At 51.2% G+C, this 27,723-nt stretch overlaps 1 protein-coding gene across 5 annotated transcripts in view; it reads left to right on the top strand.

The window, feature by feature from the left end:
- Positions 1-27,723, top strand: part of LOC138567368 (uncharacterized) — a 963,890-nt gene that overhangs the window by 161,841 nt on the left and 774,326 nt on the right. The window contains exon 1 of one of the 5 annotated variants that reach the window (XM_069645511.1): positions 7,041-7,140. The exons of the other annotated variants lie outside the window; for them this stretch is intronic. The gene's annotated coding sequence lies outside the window, so the exon portion shown is untranslated. Of the gene's footprint in view, positions 1-7,040; positions 7,141-27,723 lie in introns of those variants that run through there. 5 annotated transcript variants of the gene reach the window in all.

Here is a 27,723-nt window from a genome sequence, read left to right as displayed (position 1 = left end):
TCAAGATTACTGTGTTGTATTCTACAAGACTAGCCCTCACCCTATTCCACACCTAGAAAGTAAAGATGATTGTGTTGTCTCTACCTTAGCCTGTCTCACATCTAGATAGTGCGCTCACGATTACTGTGTTGTATTCTGCCCTCTTAAGAATGTATCGCATCTAGATAGTGTGCTCAAAGATTACTGTGTTGTATTGTACCCTCTTAGCCTGTTTCACATCTAGATTGTGCGCTCAAGATTACTGTGTTGTATTCTGCCCTCTTAGCCTGTCTCACATCTAGATTGTGCGCTTAAAGAGTACTGTGTTGCATTCTACCCTCTTAAGAATGTCTCGCATCAAGACAGTGCGCTGAAGATTACTGTGTTGTATTCTACCAGTCTACCCCTCGGCCTATTCCACACTTTAATAGTAAATCCAAGTGATTATTGTGTTGTTTCAACCTTAGCCTGTCTCACATCTAGATTGTGCGCTCAAAGAGTACTGTGTTGTATTCTACCCTCTTAAGAATGTCTCGCATCTAGACTGTGCGCCCAAGATTACGGTGTTGTATTCAACCAGTCTACCCCTCCGCTTATTCCACACCTAGCTAGTAAAGCCAAGAGATTATTGTGTTGTTTCTACCTCTCACTCACACTTAGAACTGTTGGTCCCTAGCTACTACTGTGTTATATTCTGCCGGTCGAAAACACTCTGTGTTCCTGTAAGCATCTCCCGCACCTAGACAGTGCACCCAAGAGATCTCTGTGGTTTACTCCGCCAGTCTAAAAAACCCTATCTATAAACTGTTCCTATTAGACTATCCCACTTCTTGATTAGTAGATTTAGGGCCCATCTACCACCAATAGCTCATTAATCCCAGCTTCACAACACCAAATGGAGACTCCAGCTCGCAAGAATCCCCCTCTCCCACCCGTTCTGATTCCCAGATTCCCCCGCTCCCTCCCTCCCCTCCTCATTCATCCCCCTTGGCCCCGGACCCGCGCTCTAGCACCCACCTTCTCAAACCGTTGCACTATTCCTGCCCTGAGCACAACCCACGCTCTAGCACCCATCTTCTCAAACCCTTGCACTATTCCTGCCCTGAGCACACACCTTGAAACCCGCCCGCGCCCTTCACTACAGCCTAATGCCACTCATCCAGTGTCCTACCACCACCCTGCATCCAACTCTAAAATCAGAGGTGCACTCTGGCACGCCAAGCACCTCCCTCTGCAGAAGCCTATTCCCCTCCACCTTTCCCACCCAAACTCATCGCCCCCATCCTCTCTCTGACCGCTATTGAGAACTCCCTAATACCCCACGCCAAGACACCTTGCCCCCTATCAAACTCTCAAACCAGAGGAGCTCGCTGGCGCTCCAACCAGCTCAAACTCTCATCGTCTTCCACTCCTTACTTGCACCCCCGAACGAACATCCCGCCCTCCCTTTCGCCCCCTAGCCCCCAAATGCTTCTCTCCTAACCCACTACAGAACCGCCCACCCTTTCCTCCCCCATCCACCCACCTTAACTCCCCTTCACCCCCATCATCCCGACCGCACCTCAGAACTACCCACCCTCGACCCCCGCCAACAACCCCCCTGCCTCATATCCTTCCCCTCTCTAAAGGCAGCACGTCTCGCCCTCGCAAGAACAGTAGCTTCATCTCCATCACCCTCTGACCCCCCTACCCTCTCTCACACCCCCATTGCACCAAAACCAGTGAAAAGTAGAAAACAACCCTGGTCCCCCTCCAAGACTGTTTACTCCTCACCACTTCTGCCTCAACCCGACCTCCGAATCTCTTCATCACCTACCCATCACAATCCCCCCTGTCCTCGCCCTGCTTTCACCCCCTCTCTCTCAACTTCTCTCCCTGCACACCAGACCCCCCGATCCCTCTGAGACTCACTCCGATTCCTAACCCCCAAATCCGCCTCACACCCATAGACCATCTGTCCACTAGCCCGCCCCTCCTCGACTCTACCAACACCGCTCACATATCCTCCTCCGCCCGCCTACTCTTCCCAGCCTCCACCTATGTAACTGATCTAACCCCATGGCCCACCACTCAAAATCTGCTGGCACCCTACCCCTTCATTACCCCTGCTCTCCCAGTCTCAACAACCCAGAATGTCCCACAGCCCGCACCAACTTCCCAAGCTCCTCCTGCTCTCTTCCCAGTGACCTCCTCCATGCCCACAACCCACGCCATTGTCAACTGCATCCTCTTTAATGCCTGCTCTGTAGCAAAAAACCGACACAGCATCTTCGACCTCCTCTCCTCTGACAAACCAGACCTAGGGCCTCATTACAAGATTGCCGGTCCGGTAACAACAGTACCTGTAAGTTTGCTGGTACCGTTGTTACCGGACCGGCAAACTAGGAGTTCTGCTCGTGGGTGCCTTCCTGCCCGACAGGTCAGACCTGGCCGGAGTACCGGCACCCGCGATCAGACACTGCCGGTAGTACCGGCACCACTCTGAATGGTGCCAGTGCTACTGCCTCCCCATTCCCATTCGAGCCATATGTGGCTTAAATGGGAATGGGGAGTAAAATGTTCCGACCCCAGGTAATGGGGAAATACACGATCCGCCAGGGTTGTAATGGCCCTGTATTTCCCTATTGCCAGGGGCTGGAAAAATGTGCAGGCTTGGCCGCAGGCTACCGCCAAACTTGTAATGAGGCCCATAGTCTTTATCACTAAAACCTGGTTCTCTGACGACTTTGCCCCTGTTGCACATGAAGCATTCGCCCCCAGCTATTCGCTCATCTCACTCAACAGACCTTCCAGAGGAGGCAGCGTGGAAGTCCTCTTCAAATCTCACTTCTCTGTCTCACTCGCTGAATCACAGACATGCATTCCATCATGCAAATTCCTTCTAGTTAAACTCTCGCTACCTCCGACTTTCTCCCATAGCTTCCTACTCATCTACAGACCTCCTGGTTAAAACAGACATTTCTCAAATAACCTGTGTGATTCTGTAGCAACCCTTCAAGTAAATCACGCCTCTCTGACTCTCCTAGGAGACTTCAATATCTGGTTGGACATTCCCACCAACCCCATGACCCATCCTCTTGTCGACAGCCTTGATGCGCTCAACCTCTCCCTTCATATGAACGGTCCAACCCACTCTAGGGGGTACACCCTAGATGCAATCTGCAGCTCCCACAACCTGATTAATCTATCCCCCCATACCCTTCATCTGGTCCGACCACTTTGTCATCCCTTTCCCCATCCTCAGCCCCATCCCTCCACCTACATCCCCCTTGGTGCCCCCCCCCCCCGAGACCTCAAATGCTGGAACAAAGTAAAGATCCTTCCTGACCTTGCCGAAGCCCTACTTCTTAGATGCCCTACAACGCCCCCCCAGACAGATCCCTAACCATTGACTCCTTTGGCTCTTGGCTCAATGAATCACTAATTCCTCTCACCCCCCTCACGTCACGCTTCCTCACGCAATGGACCATTTCCCAAATGGTTCACACCCGAACTGAGGAACGCCAAAAAACAATAAACTTCTGGAATGCAAATGGCAAGCATCAAAAACAGATCTCAGCAAATCCGCTTTCACCTTGCACCATTGTAACTACAAAGACAAAATCCGGAATGCCAAAAAAGCCTATTGCAAGAAACGAATTCTCAACTGTGGAAACAGCAGCAAAGAACTTCATAGAATCATTTCTGAATTCGTCAAACCCACTTGCACCTCTACCCAATCCTCCCCATCACAATCGCTCTGTGACTCACTATCGCTACACTTCTACACCACCGCTCTTCACAGGACGACTGCCCTTAACAACAAACTGTCCCCCCCCCCAACGACTGAGCAATCCTACAGCTCCCCCACATCCCACCGCACCAATTCCCGATCCACCCACCTTCAACCCGTTCAGACCTATCTCCAGAGAAGAGTTTCACGACCTACTATCTGCTAGAAAACCATTGGGCTCCCCCCTTGACCCCTGCCTCACCTCTGTCCTAAAAGAAATATTATCATCCACCTGCACAGGAGAGCACCTGAGAACCATACTGAATGATTCTCCCAGCTCTGGCATCTTCCCTGATGCTTTTAAAATTGTGCATGTCAAGCCTCTTCTTAAAAAGCCATCCCTCGACCCCAAAAACTACAGACCCATCTCGAACACCAGATTCCTTGCAAAACTCATCGACCGAACAGCGTACTCCCAGCTAAATGCCTTTGTTGAATCCAACAATCTCCTCAACCCCACACAATCAGCTTTCAGACAACGGCATGGAACCAAAACCCTGCTGACTTCGATCTGGGATGATCTGAAGGTTACTGCAGACTCTGAAGGATGCGCTGCACTAATTCTCCTCGACCTCTCTGCAGCCTTTGACACGATTAACCAAACCACTCAATCCTCCTTGACCGCCTCCACTCCCTTGGAATCCGTGGCACCGCTCTCAAGTGGATTGCCTCCTTCTGCAGCAACAGGAAACAAATAACCCTCCTCTCCCCATTTGTCTCAACTGCTCACCCGGTTAATACTGGAGTACCGCAAGGCGCATGTCTGTCTGCCCTCCTATTCAACCTTTATATGTCCACCCTTCCTGGAATCATCCTCCCACACAACATCTTGTGCTAGAACTACGCTGACGATACCCAAATCATCCTTAAAATCCACAAATCAGACGCCAACCCCCAGCCCGACCTTGAATCTTGTCTCCTAGATATCGACTGATGGATGACAATAACCCACCTCCTCCTAAACCCCACAAAAACCAGAATTGTGGTGTGCGGCAACTCTGCGCTTCTACCTCATCCTCTCCCTTGGCCCCCTTCACTGGGCCAAACCCCGCCCCTCTCTGACACAGTAAAAAACCTAGGCTGCACCATGGACTCTGGCTTAACCCTCTCCCGACAGATAAACAATGTGTCTAAATGCTGCCACTACCATCTCAAACTTCTCAGACGCATCTTCCCCTTCCTCTCCTTCTCGAAAAGACCTGCAGCTGTTATGTCGATTGTAATTTCGAGACTGGACTATGCCAACTCCCTATACCTAGGAATCCCAGCATACCACCTCAACAAACTCCAAAGAGCGCAAAACGCTGCTGCTAAGATGCTCCTCGTCCTAGGTCCAAGAGACCACACCTCTCCTCTCCGAACCCTCCACTGGCTCCCAGTCGGACGAAGAGCCACTTTCAAGACCTTGTGCATCACTCACCTTGCAGTGCACAAGACCGGCCCATTACACCTGCAAGAAAAGCTAAAACCTTACCTCCCCCTGTGCACCCTAAAATCAAGCACTGCCCTCCTTTTAGTGATCCCTACCAATAACTCTGTCAGGATCAGAGGGTCCGCTTTCTCAGTCTTGACCACGAATCTGTGGAACTCGCTTCCTCCTCATATACGACACACCCAAGTCTACATTTCCATAACACCAACCTCAACTTTAAGAAGCAATTGAATTTCGAAGACACCGAAAAAACTAAATACTATGTGACCCAACCATGTCATCAATCAACATGAACATTGATTCAGCCATAGACAACCCTATCCCTGAATACAGAAAAATGTATCTCCTTGGATCATCACTCGTCCAAGTTGTGTCCCCGATGTCATTTGGCCCGTGCCGTCGCTCTGTGCCCCCACCCAGGATCCAGTGATATCACCCAGGATCCCAGTGAAATCACTGTGTACCCTCTGGGCCAGTACCGCCGCTGTAAGCCTCATCCGCTCCAGCCCACCATGTATCACTACATGCCGCCTTTCCCCTTGGTTCCCGTGCCTCACTGTCCCCACACCCCTTTAGCCCTGTGTTGTCACTGCGCACCCGACCCTGGCTATTGTGATTTTGGTGTGTACCCTAGCAACATCGTGCAACCTAATGATATTGTGCTGTCCCTGTGATGTCTCGATTATACCCCCAACCCCTTTGTCCCCAAACTGTCCCTGTGTACCCCGCCCACTTACTACCTGTATATTGATTGTAACCCCCTTCGCCCCATGCTATCGCTGTATACCCAAACACTCTATGCCCCTCTTAGTCCCTCGAAAACGCATCTAGTCCCTGTGATGTCATTTGTGCCCTGTGCGTCGCTGTATATCCCTGCTCCCGTGATGTTGCTATGTATCCCTATGTATTGCCCTCCCCTCTAGTCCCTGAGATGTTGCTGCATTCCCCACTGCGCCTGTGTGCCGTTGTGTTCCCTGCCCCCTTCCCCACGTCATTATATATCCCTCTAGCCCCTCTGTCCTGTCACTGTAAGACCAGCCCTCTGTCTCTGGATGCCCCTTTGTGCCTGTTTGTTGCCCGCCCCTCTAATCCCGATGATCCCGCTGTGTGCCCCACTGTGCCCGTGTGTCTCTGTGTACCCTGCCTTCCTGTTCCCCATGATGTCACTATGTATTCCTCTGACCCCCCCCATCCTGTCGCTGTAAGCCCAGCCCTCCGCCACTGCAGGCCACATGTGTCGCTGTTTCCCTCGGCGGAACACCACTCACTTGCATGATGTAGTCAAGAAGCTCCTGTGATATGGCTATATTCCCTCTGTAGTATCCCACCACCTTGAGTCCCAGTGATGTCGATGTATGCCCCACAGCGCCTGTGTGTCGCTTGTACCCTGTCTTCTTGGCCCCCGTCCTGTTGCTGAAACCCGTCCTTCCAGTCTCTATGTATCCCTCTGGCCCCATGTCCTGTCACTGTAAGCCCTGCCCTCTAGTTCATGTGATGCCCCTGAGTGCCCCGACCCCTCCAGCATCCTGCGGTTGCTGTGTATGTCAGCCTCTCAGGCCCGCCCCGTAACCCTCTGGGCCTGTGACTGTATGCCCAGCCCGCCAGTCCCTGCGATGTCCCTATTGTGCCCTACTGTAATGCATCAGCCATGGAAGGTTTGGCTCCGATGGAGATACACCTAAGATGGAGGCTGGTGTTCCGTTTTAAGCGGCTATGCCTTATTTCCAACATGGCCGCCACAACGTATATACATCAGACGCACCGTACAACTGATGCGTTGTATCGTTGTTTTTTCCAAAAACTACTAGCGCTAGTTCTTGGTGGTCCTTGCGCTACTTAGAATCTCTCTTTACCTTCCAGATTGCCCGGGATCTGGAATTCTCTTCTGACACTCGCAGTGACTATCCTCAGGGGTTTCTATTTTCGCGGATTGTGGTCTGTAAGATTCACGGAGGAGGTAAGGGTTCTCAATCCTCTTAATCCTGAGCCTCATTTCCTGTTTTGTCTTGCTGCACTCCAGATTTCTGTCACTTTATATTCCTTTGCTATATCCCCTTCTACTGTAGTCTATTCCTTCTTACCTTTTGCTCTCCACTCATAGAGTTCACTCCTTCTGTGGACAGTCACCAGTTCGCAGGGTGTAGATTTCTACCTGGTATCTAGCGCAGTCCAGCGCCCTTTTGCTTCGCAGCTCAGTATGTTCTGTAGAGCCGCTTCGTTCCTTGTGGCAAGGCATCTTCCTCCGGTGATTCCAGACGCTGCACTTCTCTCAGATCCAGTCAGCCGTGTTTTGGAACGGTTTATTTACTTACCTAAGTCAGCAGAGTAACAGCTAACCGCTAATTTTGAACTGGACATATCCTTCCATTTATTGCCGGAGCCAAGTCACCTCATCAAAGGAAAATCATCCTCCTACTCAGGGTTTTTTCTACCAGCCGGCTTTTTCCCTGGAATTGGGGGCTAGCTCCTTGGGGGCCCCCGAGACTAGGTTTTCTTCTGGTCATGGCGGCCTCTGGGGAGCCACGCCCCTATTTGCATCACAAAAAGGATAGAAAGGAGAAGGAGACTAAAAGATCCCGAAAGAAGAAGGAGGCTGAACTCCCTACAGACTCCATTGAAGACAAAGGTGAGGAGAAGTTGAGGGAAGGGAACAGTATTGTTGATCATTCTGACACCTACCACGCCAGCCCCCGTGCCATCGATGCATACCCCCCTGGTCCCGTGATGTTGTTGTCTACCCAGCCCCTCACCTCCCCTCTATGTCACTGTGTACCCACTACCCCTAGATCCCACGTTCCACTCCTGCCAAGACGTCCCGTCGCTGCACCAATCTGCCAATACAATATGATGCAAGTATGTGCATAGCCCTTGCCTCCCCGCTGTGACACAATACGCCCACCCTCCTGGCCCCCTATGATATCTCTGAACACCCATGCCCCCCTCGTGTCCCACATTGTGACTGCCTGCCCAGTTCCTCCAGTCCCCCTATCTCTATATATCCAGCCCCTCTGGTCCCGTAATGTCTCTCGGTACCCCAGGCCCCTGCATGCTTGCTGTTTGTCCCTTTCACGGCTCCCTGTGATGTGTACCCAGCCCTCCCGGTCCTCATGTACCATTCCTGGCATGTCCCTTTTGCCCGTACTTCACCACTTGCTTCGAAGCGCATTATGCTTAAGCGCTTTATGCATGGACCATCATATCATATCACTACGCTTACTCTCTACTCTACAGCCTCACTCAATTAGAGTACAGCTACACCCCCTCGATAAATTCGGCCTAGCTGCTCATATACAAACACTAACCCACAACCACCTCATCACTCTAATAAAACGCAGCTATATCCCACGACAAATGAGCCTAGCTGCTCACATAAGCATCCTACAGGCCTAACACAGCCAGAAACTGTTCTGGGTGTCCAACAACCAGACTACACACATTCAACTGATATCTCCACCACCACACCTAATGCTAGAATGCAGCTACCATCAGGCAATCCACCAGCTGCCCACATAACTGGTGCACCCACACACCCTACGACACCAAGGGCCTCATTACGACCCTGGCGGAAGACCATGGTGCTATTAGCACCATGGTCCATGCCGGTAAATTACCGACTCCGCCATGGAGAAAGGGGGAATTACCACCCCATTACAAGGTTGGCGGGGCGGTAATTCCCCCTTCCTCCATGGCCCTTCACCATTCCCATTTCTGCCCCATAGGGCTCAATGGGAATGGGGAAGGCGCTAAGTACAGTGCCGCAAATTGCGGCACCGTAATTAGCACCAAGGTCCCTTTGCGGGTCCCTACTTTAACGGCTGGTCTACACCAGCCGTTAAGGTTGGGTCCCGCAAAGGGACCTCGTAATTAGGCGCTAATAGGTTAACGGCGCCGCAGCCTTTTACGGCCCCGTTAACCCATTAGCTCCTGGGTCGTAATGAGGCCCCAACTCTCTCTACTCGCTCTACTGACCTGGACTGCAGTCCCAGAGGGCGTTCAACCTACCTACCAGAGCTTTGAGGTCATACCAATGATATATAGAGCACTATACAAAGGCCAAATCACATAACATAACATATCTACGTGCACAAGACCCTCCTCTGCTGATAACCAAGTCAGGGAGAGACACAGGTCTCTGTGGTGCCAACCTTGACTCGAAGGATAAGAAAGCCAACAGGTTCATTACAGCCGGAGAGTCGAGAAAAGAACCGATAAGAAACCAAACTGTGTTGAATGAGAAATAGCAAGCGGCTAATTGAACTGTGAAAAGCTTAAAGAACTATTGATGTAATAAGTGGAAGACCAGCAACAGAGGAGTCTGACACCATGGGTGTTCACGCAGGAAACTCTGGGCGATTATCTGATCATTGAAACTACCAGCACCAGAAGGCCTTGGGAAAGGCAAGAAGAGGGGTCAAAGTGGTCATACGGGGGTCTTGTAAAATCCCCTGTACAGTCGAAAGTCTTTGACCAACAGATGAATGTGAAGCAAAGGGAAATGAATCCCGCTTGGTGAAATTAACGAATGAACAGTGTGATGACAAGAGTGAACCCGATGGAGGGCTGTCCACAGTAAATTGTTTGAAAAGACATTAAGACTCGTGAATGCAAGGAAAGCCATAGTGAACCCGAAGGCGGTATGCTGATGTTCAAAAGGGGTCCGAGCCTGAGAGAGGGAGATTCAGGGGTGGAAACGCATCACCCCAACGTGCATTTTGCAAAGGAACTTTTTGTTTGTTTGTTTCATCAGGCCTCAGCGGCAAGAGACTTTTTGATAGAAAAGAGACTTAATCACCGGATGCCTTGATTGATGAAAGCAAAATTGTTAGCGCGTGCTGGGAAAGCTCGAGCGTGTGCTGCGCTCCAAAGTCCCACCTTGTCCAGTGCTGAAAACATGGGGAAGGGAGACCTCAAATACTGCATCCTGACTTATCATTTTGTGAACACTTCCTTCTTTCTTAAAGAACATTATCCCACACTTATTTTTGTATTTAGCATAAGGATTGGCAATAGGTTTTTCTTAGTATAGGCCCTTTTATTTGACACAACGCCACTAGGACTGCCTAATTATTATTTGATGGTTGAAGCTAGCTCCCATCTTAGATTTAGGTTTAGATTAAGAGTTTTTCCACCCTCCATTTCCAGTTTAATAAACACCTTTGAACTGTGATCACTTGTGTCTATCTTTACTGTTGCCACCATGAGTTCCTTACAGCAGGCTTTGGTTTGCAGCACACTGCATGTTCCCACCCCAGCCGCCATGCTTGCTTGCTGTTCTCTGTACTTGGACCCCAAGGAGATGTACCCTTCTGGAAGGCTCTCAAGTCTTTGCAGCAAGGCCCGGTTCACCTTCTTGGTTGCTTAGTACTCTGCAATGTGTTGTGTGTTTTCCCACCCAATGCTTCCTGGTGTGCACCAGCTTCACGTTGCCTTCTCCCAGACGACCTCCTCGCAACGCTATCTAATCTGAGCAGATTTGTCGTGCAAACAGTTGCACCGGCTAATCTGACTTCAGCAACAGAGGGTGCTATTGGGGCTGTGGGGGTTCATCTTTCCAGTGAACCTTTTATAAGTATTGAGGGGGGGTCCTTTGGCACAAAAAGAGGTGATCGCTCGAGGAGCCTGATCTATCAGGCAGCCACTAGGCCTGTGGCCTCTGGTGGTCTCCTCACAAGTGGTTTTTGATAGGCCCACATGATGTAGCTCCTTTTTTCTGACCAAGTCAGCTCTCATTGCCTTGCGTCACCTCTTTAAATCCACTAAGGTTTGGACACTTCTTCCATGTACTGTCACAGGGATGTGACCATTCTTGTCACCATCTTGTCACTGAATATATGGCCCTGGCTGCTGTTTCTAGTGTCTCCTCTTCTTCAGGGAACGATCAGGGAAGTAACCATGCTCGCTTTCCTCTACTTCCATCTCTGGTCGTGGGAGCATACAAGGTCTACGGGGTCTGAAACTGTCTCCTCGGGCGAGTAAGTCTGTCTTACTCTTTTTGATGCGTTTTACTGAAGGACTTAGAACCTGGAACGTAAGACTCCCTTCTTTAACTCACCATAGAGATTTCTCATCACCTGGTTTCCTGGAACCCCTGGAAGCCTCTTGTTGAAACATGGCTAGCTCGTAGGTGTTAGCTGTTTGAATAGCCATTTCCAGGGTAGTTTGGTGGAGCTGGTACACCACTTTTCTCAGACATGAAGGCTAAGAGTCAGTGAATTGCTCCAAGATCCATATTTCTTTGGCTTCTTCATATGTCTTCAGTCCCATCCACTTATTCATCATATCTCAGAACGTGTAGGACAGCTTTCTGAGTGCCTCTCCCGGGCCTAACCTCTGTTTTCTCAACCTAATTCTGTTATGTTCCTGGTCATGTCCCATTCGTTCTCGAATACCCGCTTCTATGTTGTATGGCGTTTTTCCTACAGTGGTTTATTTAGGGCCTCGAAAGTCTGTTGAGCCTCGCCTTTAGGCAGTGGTGCAATGTAATGCTGCCAATGGTTCCTGGGCCATCTGGCAGCTTTGACGTCCATCTCAAAGTTTACAAAGTACATTTCCCGGTCCTCTCGAGTCCCCAAATTTTGGAACACCATGAATTGTACTAAGGGGTGCCCTGGTGTCTGGTAGTGCACCTTGAATCTCTTGGTGTTGGTGATTTATTGTCAGTTGTCCAGCAACCAGAGCCCTCGGACCGTCCCGGGATGTTGGGGCAGGATTTGTCATCCGTGACTCGGTGCCCGCTCCTGTTCCTTTGCCTATTGGTATGAAACCTCTCATTCTTTCTTTTCTTTGTCACCAAGGCTAGCATCTCTCCACTGCTGGATGGCAGTTGTGTCTGAGATTGGTTGGAGTCCACTCCTACTTGCTTGGGCCTTCCCTAGATTTCCTGATTGTTCCCAGGCTGCTCTGATCTTCTCTGGTTGGTTTAGGTTCTGGATCCTCCAACTAAGCTACATGGTCCTAAAGGTCCTCCTTCTTGGTAAGGATTCCCTCCAAACCAGCTGACCTCCAAGAGTTTCCGGATTCATCGGGTCAAGTTCACAAGCTGAGAAACACTGACCCCACTATGAGTGTTCCTAGACCTCTTGGACAATTGGATCGGTAGTATTCGTGACCCAGGATTCCCATAGGAAGGTGTGTAGCCTTTTTATCCAACTTCTGGGTGGCCTCTGTGTTGGGGCCTAAACATTCCCACTATGACACCATTTGTGTTGTTTGTTGCTTGTACACAAAGGTGGAGCACTAGGTCTAAGGGTGGTTCCCTAAGTCTGTCCATCGTCCTTAGGTTCTCATGTCTCCCTGACCCCGGTCCACCTGTCACCAACTGGACAATCTGTGGTAGACCCCCTACGGACAGGGGTGTCCTACTCCCTCTCCCTAAGTGGCCTAACGGGTATGGTGGTCCCTTTTGTACTGATTCAGCCATTTCCTCTCAATCCTGTCCACTTTTCCTGTCTTCACACAAACCTACTCCTACTCCTTCTACCACTCCAATACTTACTTGCCACTCTTCTCACTCTTCCTAATCTTCCTACTTCCTACCTCGTTTTCGACTTCTCTCAGCCCTTACTGTTCTCCCCTTCTCCTTTTACTCACTTCCCCACTATTCTCTTTCCCCTTTCTCCTCAATATTTCCCCTTCTCTTCCTCCTCTCACTTGTGTTAAAGGTGCTAATTCAACAGCAGATAGTGAGATGCACCTACCAACTGCGAGAGTAAAGAAGGTGTACTCTGGGGGTGGCCACATGGAGAACAACACATATACTTTGAGCCACAGACACACTGTATAAAGGGCTTCACCGAAAATGATAGGGGGTAAGGATACATTGAATGTAAACTTGGTCCAAAACACTGCTCTATGATTAGCTAAAGGAGGGGAGGGACAACAATTGCACAACCACAAATACGCATAGTGGGAAATCCTTCGGGCGGGCCGGATCTGGCAACTTTCAATTTAAAACACGTGACCACGTCAGGGATGTGCGAAGGGGGGGAGGAGGCTCAATTTACTCGTCGTATGGGAATGAACACAACCGGAACTGGGTGATGTAACTGCAGGGCGGTCTGCCAAATAAGCCACCCAGCACGGTAGCAGGCTCTGTTCCAGTGTGACGGTCACATGACCACCGATGCCCATCGGCAGGCGGCAGTGGAAAGGGAACACTGGACAGAGTGGCGTTCCTGGGAGGACCAATCAGACGGTAAGTTCCTGAGCTCTGACGAGGTGGCCAGCCCTCAAAGTATCTACCACAGAGTGCGCAAAGGTCATTAGCTAATGGGTATCGTGTGAATGTCCCCTTTCTCTCCAGCTGCAGGGTGTCTTGTGTCCTGTTCTCTTTTTTTTAAATGTACTTTCCATTGTCATATTGCGGTAACAACATGCCGTCATCATAACATAGTGACTGTTCATAACAAAACGACCCAACAAACAAAATTATGATAGAGTGGTTCTGTACCCTGTCCCTCCGTGCACTCGCCTGTTTATCACTTAATGTAACTGTAGGCCCACACCTCTCTTGGCTGTTTAGCCTTGCCTTAGTCTAGAGCTGAACTCACAAGTCTATGCAGGCCCTTTCCATTGTGCCATCATTCTATTCCCCCCCTCCCCCCCGGATCCATGCCCGTCTGTTCCCCCAAGAGTAATGGCCATTCAAGTTTGGATTCAGCCTTCCTCCTCGCCGTTACGAGACTGTGCAAGGAGGTATTGCGTATACGGCCCCCAAATGTCTGTAGGTTTAGCCTGTGGGTGTGTTATCGGCCATACTTTGTCTTTATTTCGTTACAATACAAGATGTCCGACCTCCATTGATCCATATTTGGGTCTTGTGTGCCACCCCACACCATTGCCACCCGTCGTTTGGCTAGGAGTATTAGTAGCCTCACCAGCTTCCCTGTTTGTCTTGGGATGCGTTTGGTAAACCCCACTAGTGCGGTCAATGGTGTCTGTTGCACGCTTTCCCCCACTATCTCAGTCAGTGGGCCTCATCACGAGTTTGGAGGTAAGTAACTGTCTTTAACGGCATGGAGCAAATACCGTGTCCGTGCAGTAAAGAGCCCGCTAATAGAGGGTCATTACGAGTACGCGTGCACAAGCTTTGCGCCATGCCGGTAACGACATTACCAGCATGCCGTTAAAGTCCCAAAAATGGCCCTTAGAGGCATCATGGAAAGCGCAGACAGCACTACCGGCATCAATAGAAACGGTATTAGCGGTGACCGTAAATAAGCAGAACCGGAAGTAGCGTCATCGCACAGGAACGGGAAAGAGCACAGCGGCCATCTTTAACAACACAATCCATTGCCATCCTCAGCACCCAGGACCTGGAGCATATTGCTGAGTACATAGATAAACCTCCAACAACTATATCATGCCCAAGGCAGTTAAAAAAGGCGCCTCCCACCAGCGCAAGGAGCGCTTTAATGAGGATGAACTCACCATGCTGGCTGAGACCCTGGCTCACAATGCCAAGGTCGTATTCGCAAACAGCCTCAAGAGGGAGGCAGTTATCAAGAAAAAGGAAATCTGGGAACTTGCCGTCCAAAGAGTCAGCGCAGTAGGCAACACCCTCGCACCACAAAGGATGTCCGGAAGAGATGGGATGACCTGCGCCTGTGAGTCAGGAACATCCTGTCCGCAAACAGGAGCCAGGCCATGGCTACTGGTGGAGGAGCAAGCTCACCAATAAAGCTGAGCCGGTGGGAGGAGATCTGTGCCAGAACGATTGGCATAGAGGCCTTCGAAGGCATGGGCGATATGGAGCGTGGCGCCACCTCATCGGCGGAAGGAGGTGAGTGTCCTAAGAAAACACTGTAATGCAAAGTCTGATGATAGTCCACCAATTTGTCTGTCTAAAGAGTCAAGGCATGGCCCAATACATACACATTCCCAGCCTAGTTGTCGTCCGCAGCACAGACATATGCACATGCCTGCAGCATGGCAATGCATACCTGACACACACCACACAAATATGAAAATGGCATAAGTCACACTGCACGCAGGCCACAACAGAAATGCATGTCGCATAGCATACGCCCGCCCCAACATTAGTGACCCCGACGGATGCCTGCATGATCCACCTATATATCAAGCAACGTGATCATCAAAACTCCACTGCCTATTCCCCTCTAATGTGTAGATGAGCAATAATACAAATGTATGTGTGATGCTTGTAAAACCATCACTCATGCCGTCCCTCTCTTCGTCCCCCACAGGCTCAGATCCTGACAGCGAGGCCCGGTACTCACTGCCACAGGCGAATACACCCCGGAAGAGGACCAGGGATGAAGGCAACAGGCCTTCCACTTCCAAAGCCCCAAACAAGCCACGACAGGCACCGAAGACCAAACCAGCCCTGGATGCCACGGCACTGGTGCCGCCAAGGCCCATCATAACAGTACCCACAACACCTGTGACACCTGCACAGGAGACAGTTGAAGGGCCGCAATCTGCAGAGAACAGCTCTCTTGGGGAGACGGCAGCTACAGCACCCCTCACAGATGACGACGTGCAGGGACAGGTATGTGTGCCTGTCAAGGACGACTCCTCCGACCTACCTGCTACACCAAGTCCGGCACCATCCCCCAGCTCACACCTGTCGACTCATACCATGACACCACCCCGGAGCAGTCTGGGGGTAGTCCATACAAGGGAGCATGAGTCCCATAGAGGACCTCAATGCATTTTCCCATGTCACACATGCACCCTCCACCTCCACTGGTGTACCGGTGGGGGTGCAGCAGGCAGGACACGCTGCGCAGCGGCAGGAGGAACTCACTGCCCTGGTGAGACAGTTTGTCACAGATAGGGCCCAAGCAAGGCAGGAGGGGCATGACAACACAGCCTCCCTGAGGCAGATCATCGTGGAAAGCACCAATAGATTGTGTGAGGAGGTGTCTGCCCTGAGGCAGATCCTCACCCGCATTGCAGATTCAATGGAGGCTGAGCATCAAGTCCCCAGAATGGAGCAGGCGGCCACCCCATCTTCCTCAAGCTCCACGCAAACCAGCCCCCTACGCAGTTCGGCGCGCACCCTGCGCCGCTTGGACATGCCTCCACCAGGTGCAGGAAGTGGCAGGATGTAGACGGGGCAGCCTGATGAAGGCAATAGACAATTGCTTGGACACCATGTGTGGGGGAGTTATGGGGGAAGGGGGAGGGGAGTGAGGGTGTGTGGGGCGTTGTGGGGGGAGTTGGAGGGGGCCATGTGTTCTGTGCCATGGACTTCTGGTGTGGGTTGCATCTCCAAGTTGATACACGGTGTACACTGCCTTGATGTTGCTCATGCATTGTGGACGCATACCGCTGTGTTTGTGTCAAATTTGTGATGTGCAGTGTTCTGTCTGATTCTCTAACTGGCAGGGTTGGCAGTAGGCTCTGCAATATTAGGCATTCAGAGCTGCTGCACTTCTGTGGTGGTGACGACCCTGTGACCAGCAGTGGATTCCCTTGGTGATTTTGTTCAGTGAACTCCCATGGATGTTTGTCCTGTGTACTGATTTGCTGCAGTCATTTACATAGTGAATATTCACAGCATGTTCCAGGCCAGGATGTTACAGAGGATGAGGTACGATGATGGGTGGTGGACGTGTTGTGGGATGTGTGGTGTTTTCAAGTTTGGCATGTTGTGATAGGTGTCCAGCTTCATTGCTATGGGATTTTGTCGTCATGTTCAGTTAGGGATGCTTTGGGGCACAGTGTTTTGTGATGTGCACATTGTGCTGTCACATCAACAATGACCCCATGGTGGTGTGTGCCTCTATCCCCCCATTTCACTGCTGTGTGCCTGTCATCCAATTTACCAAGCAGCCAGGCACGTCATCCTGCATGTCGCTCCATGTAGCCTGGTAGTGTAGAGTTCTGCAGGACCATTGAGTCATGTGTTGATCCAGGATATCGGGCAAAACAATGTGTGATTATCTTGCTGGCGTCACATATCACCTGCACATTGATGTAGTGGTATTGCTTGCGGTTGCGGTACACCACCTCCATGGCATGCGGGACCACCAACTCCACATGGGTGCAGTCGAGGGCACCTACACAATTTGGCATGCCTACCAGTGCATGGAAGCCAACTTTTGTGTCAAAAATCTCCTGGGGAGTCCGTGGTAGGGATATGTGGGCCCTTGTGTGCTTCAGGAGGGCATCCAGCACTTGGTTCAGCATGCGAGAAAATAAGGGTTGTGATATGCCATGCATGTGCCCCACTGTGTGCTTGTAGGTGCCTGTGGCAAGGAAGTGGAGCATCTTCAGTAGAGGGGGGATGGTGGTGCGTATGTCTATGAGGCTGACAATGTTGTTGTGTATCATGTCCACAATGGTGGTGATGGTGTCCCGGTCCAACGGTACAGGGTGTGGATCTGCTCAAGGGTTAGGTTGAAAGGACTGGCTCTGATGCGAGGGATTGGGGGCTGCCTGTGTGGTACCACTGGCTGCACTGGTGGGGCATGCTGGGCCTGTCTCACCCTCCTCCTCCTGCGTCTCCTTTGTGGTGTCTGCTGTTGTTGTTGTTTGTTGTTGCTGGTGTAGCAATGCAAGCATGTCCTCCATCCCCAGTATTGCTACTACTAGTGGGATCATTTTGGTGTGCGAAGGGGTGTGGTGTGTGGGTGTGCTCCTTTTGTGCTGGCCCAGACTCCATTGCCTCCACCTGTGCTGATTGTGTGCACCTGTGGCAGTTGGGAACACTGCACATAGCAGTTTAGGGGTGCTTTGCGATGCCGGTATTGCCAGCATGCCGGTATCCCCGGCATGCCGGTATCCACTATTAGTGCCTTCATGATGCCGGTATTTGCATGTCTGCCCGACTTGTGATGTCCTCTTGTTAGCGGCATCCCAGTATTGCCGGGCTGAAGGCCCGCGTGCCCGCGCCCTTGTCGCTATTCGAGGTACCATTATTAGCGGTGCCTCTAATACCGGGTTCTTAGGTCGGAATAGCCCAGAGCGGTATGCGATGCCGGTAATCCTTTACCGGCATCGTTTTTCCATCACCTCCAACCTCGTAATGACCCCCAATGTCTCGAATACTTGTGCCCCAAACTGCTATATCCTGGGGCACCCCCAAGCCATGTGTAAAAAGTCTGCAGGGTAAGCGGCGCACTAAGGGCAACCTTCAGAAGCGTCTGGGAAGAATGTATCTAATTTTGCCAGTTTACAATAGAACTGATGTAGGAATTTAAAGGTATTGGTTTGAATCTGACATTAAGAGCCACCCACCTTGTTTCCCCGCAGCAATTGGGCCATATCTCGGCAGTTATTGCACACCCTAACAGTTGTTCCCATTTTTCCCAGGACGAGTCATCTCGTCGTACTCTAATGTCCATGCACTTATTATACAGAGTAGATACCACCTTATTACTTCCGTCTATCGTGAGAATGATGACTAGTATAGGGGACACCCCAGGTTCCCTTCGGAAAGTGTGGAAGATTTGTTTCAGGGAGTCCCTTAACCGGAAGTACAGAAGCAGATCCAATGACGTAAGTACCCCCTTGTTTTTTATTTCCTCTTTCGGCAAGAATTGCCCTTCCGAGACTAGGTCCCTAAAGCAGGATATATTTTAGCGGTTCATAAATCCCAGATACCCCTTCTCACAGATCACCAGCTGTCCCGGTATATATATAACAAGGAGACTCAGAGAGTAGATTACTTCCCCATTTGTTTTATACTCGAGGCGAGCCCATTACCTGCCCTCGGGGCTCTATTGGGTGATGTCAATATGGTTGCCCTTAAGAGGAATGTGGCCACAAGGGCCCTCTCCACCTCTACATGTCTCTGAAATTCCTGACCCCCAAACCAATACAGTAGGAACCCTGCATGTGCAGTCTCATAATATATTCCAAAGAACTGCAGGATTTCCAAACTTAGCTCTCGAAAGTACTCCCTGGGTGGCGACATTGGTAAATTAAGAAACACATATAGGAAGCGCGGGAGTAACACCATTTTAACCAACAATATCCTCCCGTACAGGTTAAGTGGCAGTTCCATCCACGTCACCGATGACCTAGTTTGTTCCAGCACCCTCCGATAGTTTTGCTCATACAACTCTTCTGCAGATTGCACAGTATTTATACCCAGATACCGAGTACTCATCTCGAGCCACTGGAAACCAAACTCATCATCAAAATGATCAGTGCCCGCTGAAAGCAGAAATAATACCGATTTTGTGGCATTCATTTTCAGCCCAGATAAATCCACCAAAGTCAACATGTCTGCCATAACGGGGCTCAGGTTGTGAATCGGGTCCTTGATGTAGAGCGCCATGTCGTCTGCGTAAAGGGAGATGACTACCATGTGCTTGTACAACTGTATCCCTCTGTGAATGTGTCGTTCTCGGATTCTCTCCGCCAGTAGTTTAATCGCCAAGGCAAACCGTAGCGTTGAAAGAGGACACCCCTGTCGTGTATCTCTCTCTAGGGGTATAACAGATGTGAGTTGACCATTCACGTGGACCTTGGCACTAGGCAAGGTACATAGTAGCTGGACCAGAGCAATACATTCCTCCCTCAACTCCATTCTGCTTAGTGCCATAAACAAAAAAGGCCACTCTACTGAGCCGTACGCTTTCGTGGCGTCTAGCAGCGCCACCACTATTGACTCATCTTGTTGGAAAGCTGACAGTAGCCCAAACATTCTATGCAGCCTGTAAAAAGTAGAGCGCCCCTGTATAAATCCAGACTGGTCTACCTTAACGCATCTGTGCATCAGCAGAGCCAGTCTGGATGCCAATATCTTAGCCAAAACCTTATTGCCCATGTTTATAAGGGATATGGGGTGGTAGGAGGAGCAGTCATCCGCAGCTTTATCCGGATTTAGGAGTACCACTACCACCGCTTCTCGCAGCGACTGGGTACTTCTAGCAGATGTGGGGCTAGCTTAGTGGTGAAACACTTATAAAATTTGGCTGTATAGCCATCTGGGCCGGGGTCCTCCCTGACAGAAGTGACTTAATGGCCGACAGGACCTCTTCCACAGATATGAGGCGGCCCAGCCATTCACTTTCCTCTACCGTGCACCAGTACAGCGCCACCTGTTCCAGGTAGTGTCCCAACTCACGCTGCGTTACTTGAACGTGTGAGGAGTACAACCGGCTATAGAAATCACGGAATTCCTGGACAATTGTAGCGTCCCCAAAGCTATTATAGGTCTGGCTGGGGCCCCACGGAACCGGACATTTCCCAACGGCGATGCAGTGGGCCCTTTCCACAATGAACACTGCAGAGAATTCTTAATGACCAAGGGTATCCCTCAACAGGCCTTCCACCATCTTATCCATATTGCGTTGATCCGTCGCTTTGGGCACCCCTATACTCTCAAGTAGTTCCTGCGGACCAAGATTCAAGATCATCCTGTTTGTCCGTCAGTTCCTTAAAGGCCCTCTTAACCACGGTCAAATCTCTTGTGGCGGTGCAGAATTCATCCTCAGCAGCTGACTCCCTACCCTCAACTTCGTCCAAGCGTTCTCCGTGTTTGTTCAGGCGCACCTGCATGTAGTCTACATTACACGTTAAAGTGTCCAGTTTTCCATCTAGTACCTTATGCTGGCCTGCACTTGTCCCAGCATCGTCTTGCTGTCCTTGAGCGCTCCCCCTGGGTCCATCACGCAGGGCTGGACGGCACTGTGTGGGGAATCCTCACAGGGAGTCGAGCAGGAGTCTTGAAATGCAGTTTTGACTGATGTTTACCAGATTTTTGGAGTTTTGACATGATGTTGTTAATTGATCGTGGCAATCTCCCCCCGTCAACTGCTTCTTTGTCTTACTTTTTAGGGGCTGCACTCCCTGCTTAGATGCGTGCGATCCCCTCTCTTCTGCATTGCCTCCACCTGTGCTATGTCGTTATTTTGTGCTGCTCTGGGTTTCCAGGGTGTGAGGGGGTCACCCCGCTGCTTCCTGCCTTATTTGTCTGGGTCTAGGCTGGGAGGCCGGGTGCAACTCTCACAATCCCCCCTGCCCCATGCAGGGAGGGACCTAAGTGGGGGGCTCCTGTTCATGCCTCCCCACTTCAGCCTGTTCTTGGGGATTTTAAGCCTTTCTGTGAGCAGGAGTATCAGTGGGCGCAAGAACAGAGGGGCAGGTTGCATCGAGTGGGAGCCCTATCCGGCTAGCTACTTTCTTGGCTCCAAGTGCCCCCAGTTCCGTGCCCACGTGTGTGTTAATTTCCACGAGAGTGCAATGTTTGTGCCCTGCTATGGGTCGCTTTAATATCCTTGAGTCTACAGGTCCTGCAGACCGCCGGGGGTGGAGGGGTTGGGTGGGTGAGCAGCTCCCACCTTGACAGTCTTCCCCCTCTCTCTGGGTCCCACAAGGCTGCAGCGCAAGCAGAGACCTTGTGTCTCGTCCCTCACTCCCAGATCTACATCCGCAATGTGGGCCGCCGCTTCCCGATCTGCAGCTGGCATTCCGAGTCCACATTGGCCCAGCAGGCTTGCAGGCAGCGTCTTTAGGGGTACCCTACCCTCGCATGCAACACTCCAGCGGTTGGGGCGGCTCACCCAAATCTCCTCTCTCCATATCCAGAGCCATGACTGAGCTCCCACGTTTTGCGGTGCCCCCCACACAGGGCTTCTCTCCTTCCCTCACGCTTGTGTCCACACTTGAGGGGGTCACGAGTCGGTCTCCTCTGCTTCTCGTTACTGCTACACAGCTCCTGCTCCCTGTGTCTCGCCTGGCTGGTCACGCCCCTGTGTACACTGTGCTCGTGCGAGGCCCACTACTTGTTTGTTGCCTGTGTGGCACCCAGGACTCTCTGAATTTCTGTAGGTATTCCCTCACATACTCAGGCAACCCGCCAGGCGTTACAGTGGCAGAGACAATTCGTAATTGGTCAGGATATCTCCTTTAGATCTGGGGCTGCTCGGGAGCTCACAGGCCTGTGGCCATTTTGACTGGGCTCTGCAAACATTGTAACATTGTAATTGGTTATTTGTAACACGCTTAATACCCAGAGGTTTCTAAGCGCATACCCGGGGATTGAACCTGTGTTGCTCCACTTCGTCTTGCTTCCAAGACGAGCATGTTGCCCTTGAGCTATCCTCCTGAGACATTAGCGCCCTCCCTTGTGTCCTGTCCTGAGTGGTGTAAATTCTGGCAGTCAGTACAAATGTTGCTTCATTAATAACAAGATGTTCCTGGTGGGTTGTGAATAAATTGTGGTACCACATTGTAAAACCAGATATTATGAAGAACCCTGGTATGTTATCATTAGAAATCCATTACTCATCATTGTAGTGAATCATTAGTAATTTGTGACTCATTTAGGGATCCATTTATCCATCATTTCATCCTGAGTAGTTATCCATCATTCATTCTGATTAGTAGTGACATTAGACTATGCATATTATTTAGCCATTTGGTTTGCTAGAGAATGAGGCCTGTTATATGGAGTGCCTTGTAGACATGTTTAGACATATGTATTATGTATGCATTGTAGAGACACGCATGAGTGTGCACTTAGTGTATGCATTGAGCTTTGAGTATAGCACTTGGTATGAGTGAATTCCTTAGGCACTACATTTGAGAATATAAAGCATGTAGCTGGCTCTTAGCCATCCTGAATGAGACAGACAGAACAGAAGCACCACTGGGCTGCAAAAGAATGTTTTGAGTAACAGTGGTACGAGGAATGCGTAAACAGTTTGCTTAGCAGAGAGAGATAACATGACTCTTGTACGAGTGGAGAAGCGGAGAAGGGCTGGTTTATCAGGCCCTGGGTTGTGCTTGCAGACGGAGAAAAGGTGGGGGCCATGCATGCAGGGAGTGAGTGCTTTGCACAGAGACAGGATAGAGGGATTTCAGAAGCTAACAGTGGAGTGAATAGAGAAATATGGAGGGAAATGGGAGGATGGTAACACGTAACACAGATAGCATGTACAAGATATGCTGAAATGTCACAATGACAAAACACGCAGTAACTGAACATACAAGACATGCGTAACAGACTTCCAGGCGCTGCTCGGATTTAGAAATGCTGACAGAGAAAGAGAGTGAATCTTAGTTTAGAGAGACATGTAACCATGGAGAAAGTATGTACGTCATTTGACACTATAACTGAGCAGTTGGAGTGTATGCTGTTCTCTGTAATTGGATAGAGATGTTTGGCGGTGGCAGAGGAGAGGTGTTTTAGATGGAGATGACTGAGAGGGGAAGCATTCTGATGAGAACTGATGCAGATCGATCTAGCAGGGAGATTGGCTCGTGGCAGAGGGAGCTGGAGAGGAGATACATGGCAGAAGGGGAGTATTGCTGATATGAGGCCTAATTGAACTGAATAAGACACGTGCATGGGGAATTAGGACAAACACTTGCACAGAGCTTTGGGTTTGGAGAAGGGGTAATCAGACAGGGATTGTCTAAGAGAGAGAGTGTGAAGTGGATTGGAGAGGAATGCTGAATGCTGACGCTTGCAAATTCATATTAGGCTGCATTTGTTGTTATTAGGCTGCATTAGCATTATAGATCTAGCTAATTAGATGGCTTGCATTAGAAGCCTGTAAAGCCTGTAAGGCTTACAGCTATTGCATTGCATTGTAGATTTGCACCCAGAGCATAAAAGGTGCAAATTTGAGATTTGCATTATAGTAGTGTTTGCATCATGCCTTGCTGTGCATGAATAAATGTATTCTATTGTTATAATTGAAACTGACTTGTGTGTTTTCATTTGTGTCCATTGTTATCTTATTTCGTTTTGTGTCTATTCTTAGGGTTATGGTATTAGGTTATGTTTGTGTGTCCATAGCATAGTAACTTAGGAGTAACACAGTGCACAATTGCCCTGAGATACAAGAGCAAGAGGGGGCATAGTGATCCACACCTCCGAGGTAGATTTGGAGACTAGCAAGTGGTCCCCCATAAGGGGCTAGGCCAAAGGTAATTTTGTTTTAGAACTAACAACATGGGGAGGTGAGGTGATGGCAAACTATTGAACTGTTTGCCCTAATTACATTTTTCACTAATTAATGCAACTATCGAGGAGGAGAAGATTGCGAACCAATGAAATCCCTGGGAAGCACAGAAAAAACGAATTCTCCAACTTGCAAGTGTTTCTCCCGACTTCTGACTATTGTATTTCTTGTTATAAAACTGCTGTTCATAGTCCATTCAGGTGTCAGCCTCTCGATCAGAAGTAATTCACTTTTCACTTTGATTTGTGCTCACCCAGCTGTAGATAAACAGCGTTGCTTCTTGCCCACTTTGTGCTCAATTTTTTGAGTATGTGGTTTTTATTATGCACTAATTAGCGGACCGCTGACTACATTTTTGGACGCCCCACCGAGATGTCTTAGTCCTCCCCAGACTACTGAGGGTATCCTGGCCGCATCCTCGAGAGAAGGGAGGATAAAGTGCATTCATGCTAAAAAAGCATTTATGCTTGGACGGACCAAGCTTACCTCCCCCTATGGGTTATATCCCACTTTACGGGTTATATCTCACTTTACGACCAGCCGCAGGGTACACTAAAAGCATAGGAGAAGGAGGCCACCAGGGGGTGCACAGGCAATGGCTGCCTGACTGCGGTGTTCCCGCCGAGTCTGGGCCTATTCAGGGGATTGAGCCCCCCCAAACTCCCCTCGAGCTAGCACAACGGGTGGCAGGAGCTGGTGAACCCCCCGTGACGCCCCCGCTCGAAGGAACGGACCTCCAACTCTGAGTGGAACCGGAGTTCTGGGAGTGACGGCGCTGGATGTGAAGGAGCCCTTCGCAGCGAGAAGGTCGGGGTGACGATCCGGGCCCCCCCTGGCCCCGGTGGTGGAAGGTGAGTGTCGGAGGGGTGGCGCTCCCCGGGCGGGGACCAGCGGCACCCCCCCCCGTCCGACCTGGGACGGAGGAGACGGACATTTTTCTGGCCCTGCTCCGGGTCCCACGGCGCGGCGGCGCAGGACCAGGGAGACAACGCCGGAGGAGGCCCAGGAGAGGATGCCCCCAGCAACGCTCCGCTTTGGATGGGCAGCGGACCTGCCCCCCCCCCAAAGAGGACCGAGGCGACAGGCGTGAGCTGCCCCAGCCCGGGTCCCACCCAGAGCCACGACAGCGACCTCCGGCCGGAGAGCCGACGGCAAGGTCCCCCACGGCCCTGGGCACGGCAGGGGAAGGCCCCAGGCCGGGCCCCGGCACGAGGACCGGCCAGACGACAGATGACCCCAGGGGGACTACCCCGGGAGACGACAGCGACTCGGCAGCCCAGGTGAGAGGCTCCCGTCCACAGTCGGCGGGGCGTGTGCTCGCCTGGGGGGCCATCCCATCCCCCATAGGGGTCAAAGCTCGCTCCTGCAGCCCCCACCTGAGAAACATGCAACGATACGACCCCGGGACAGCGCAGCACACCCTCAAGGGCCCATTAGGCCTCAGCGGACCACACAGCTGGGGGTCAGTACGCCCTCACGGACTGAAGGAAGACCCCACGAGCTACCGCTCTCGTGAATTGGAGAGCGCCTTTGGCGTTCTCAACTTCATCGGGCCCACGGCCTACCCTGAACCTGCAAGCGGCCCGCGACCCAGGTGAGAGGCCCCTGTCCTCGGTTGGTGGGGCGAGTGCCCGCCTGGTGGGCTGCTCCGCCCCCAGCATGGGATAATTCACCGTCTACAAACTCCACTGGTGAAACGTGAACATGTCTGGCCCCGGGGCGGCACGGCATTCCCCCCAGACGCCCCCCAGACCGCAGCGGACCCCGCAACAGGGGACCAGTAGCACCCCATGAGCTGGAAGAAGACCCTACAAACGTTTCGTTTTCAAGAAACAAAGATCACTACCGAGGTCCCTACTCTCTCCGGAACCATGGCCCACCCTGAACCCGCTGGCCAACTCGCAATGACGATGGAAAGAGGTTTCGCCTCCATCCTCCAGGAGATTACAGAAATGAGATCTGATATCGCCCAGAAGTTCGAGAAATTGGACCAAAGAGTTGACAAAATCGAGGACAGGGTCCTACAAGTGGAAAACTATCAATCGTCCTCTACATCTCCAGAAGTCCAATTCGGCACAAGGCTCTCGGATCTGGAAAAGAGGCATGAAGAGAGAGCCAGGTTAATGGACGACTATGAAAACAGGGAGAGACGGAATAATCTAAGGTTCTTTGGGATCCTGGAAACGGAGTGCGAAACGGAGAGAGAGTTGACCCGAGTGGTGAGAGACATTATCACCCTCCTGTTTGCAGAAGAAATGACAACGGAACTCACGTTTGACCAGGTGCACAGGGCCGGGGGAAGGTCGGGCAGCCCCAGATCGGTTCTGGCCCGTTTTCACTATTACACCGAAAAAGCCAAAGTTCAGGAGGCTGCGAGGAAGGGACGATAACTTACAACTGCACCCAAATCTCTATTTTTCAAGATCTCTCAGCTTACACCCTTGCCAAACGAAGGATGTGCCGCCCCCTGACACAACAACTGAAAGAGAAGGGCGTTCGTTATAGATGGGGATATCCCTTCTCCCTGTCTTTTGAATACTCAGGCCAACGCACAACGCTGGTAACGGAAGAGGACATCAAGGTTGCTATCCAGGACTACGTGGGTGAACCCGCCCCCAGGAGGGGGCCAGTAGGCCCGGAAGCGCTCAGCAGGGGCACCCCCGGCCAGTCTAACTCCAGAAGAAGGAAAACCGGCGCTAGGAAGTTCAAGAAATTGAACACACCACCGACACCGATGGAGGAAGATCGAGCCGATTCAGAGGGGTGACAACAGCGACCCCAAAATGATCATTGGGAACAGACAACTGGAAGACTCTGGGGACGCTTCGCTCGCTGCACCCCCTCGAACTGCAAGTATAATGGGGCATCGGGGGGGTCACAACCATGGGCGCTGTGAGAAATACCATCCTGGGCCCAGGGAACGGTCGCCCACGGGGCGAGGGTACAGCCCGGAACATCCATAGATCGGGCCCAAACAATCGGGAGGGGAAGACATTTTTAGTTCCCCCTCAAGCAATGCCCAAGCTGGAGGGTTCGGGGGGGAAGAGATAGGAGGGGGGCTCACGTTAGTGTGCTTTGTTATTGACACCTGGCCGTAGGGAACCGGCTGGTGGTCCAGCCAAAAATCCAGGAATGGAGGGACTACATGGCTGGACACCGGGGAGGGGGGTGGGGGTTAGTACACAAGTTGTGGGTTTCAAGGTGGGGAATGAGTTGGGGGGTAAGTTGGGGAAAGGTTTCAAAAATGTCCAAACAAGGAAATACAGAATGGAGGGAGGGAGCGACCATGCGACATCGGTGACCAAGGGGGAAGGTGACAGTGATTATGGTTGACGACCGACCAGCCCTAGGGGTGGGAGCCCTGAATGTGCAGGGCCTGAACACCCCCACGAAAAGATCCCTAATCAGCAGAGAGTTTAGGAGAGCCAAGCTGGACCTACTCTTCGTGCAGGAGGCGCACTGGGCGAGGGGGAGGAAGCCCAGGATGCGTGGGGGCGGTATCGAGGAGATTTTTTATGCATCCCACAAAGGGAAGAAAAGATGGGTTGCAATTCTGATCGCTAGGGGGTTGGAATTCGAGAAAGACTCCATCCTAAGGGACCCCGAAGGCCGCTACCTCTTGGTACGGGGCTCCCTACAGGGCGCGCCCA

Source organism: Ambystoma mexicanum, chromosome 2p, assembly GCF_040938575.1.
Source record: "Ambystoma mexicanum isolate Mex_15411 chromosome 2p, UKY_AmexF1_1, whole genome shotgun sequence".
Classification (NCBI taxonomy): domain Eukaryota; kingdom Metazoa; phylum Chordata; class Amphibia; order Caudata; family Ambystomatidae; genus Ambystoma; species Ambystoma mexicanum.
The sequence above is the reverse complement of the archived record's forward strand: the minus strand, read 5'-3'. Positions and strand labels throughout refer to the sequence as shown.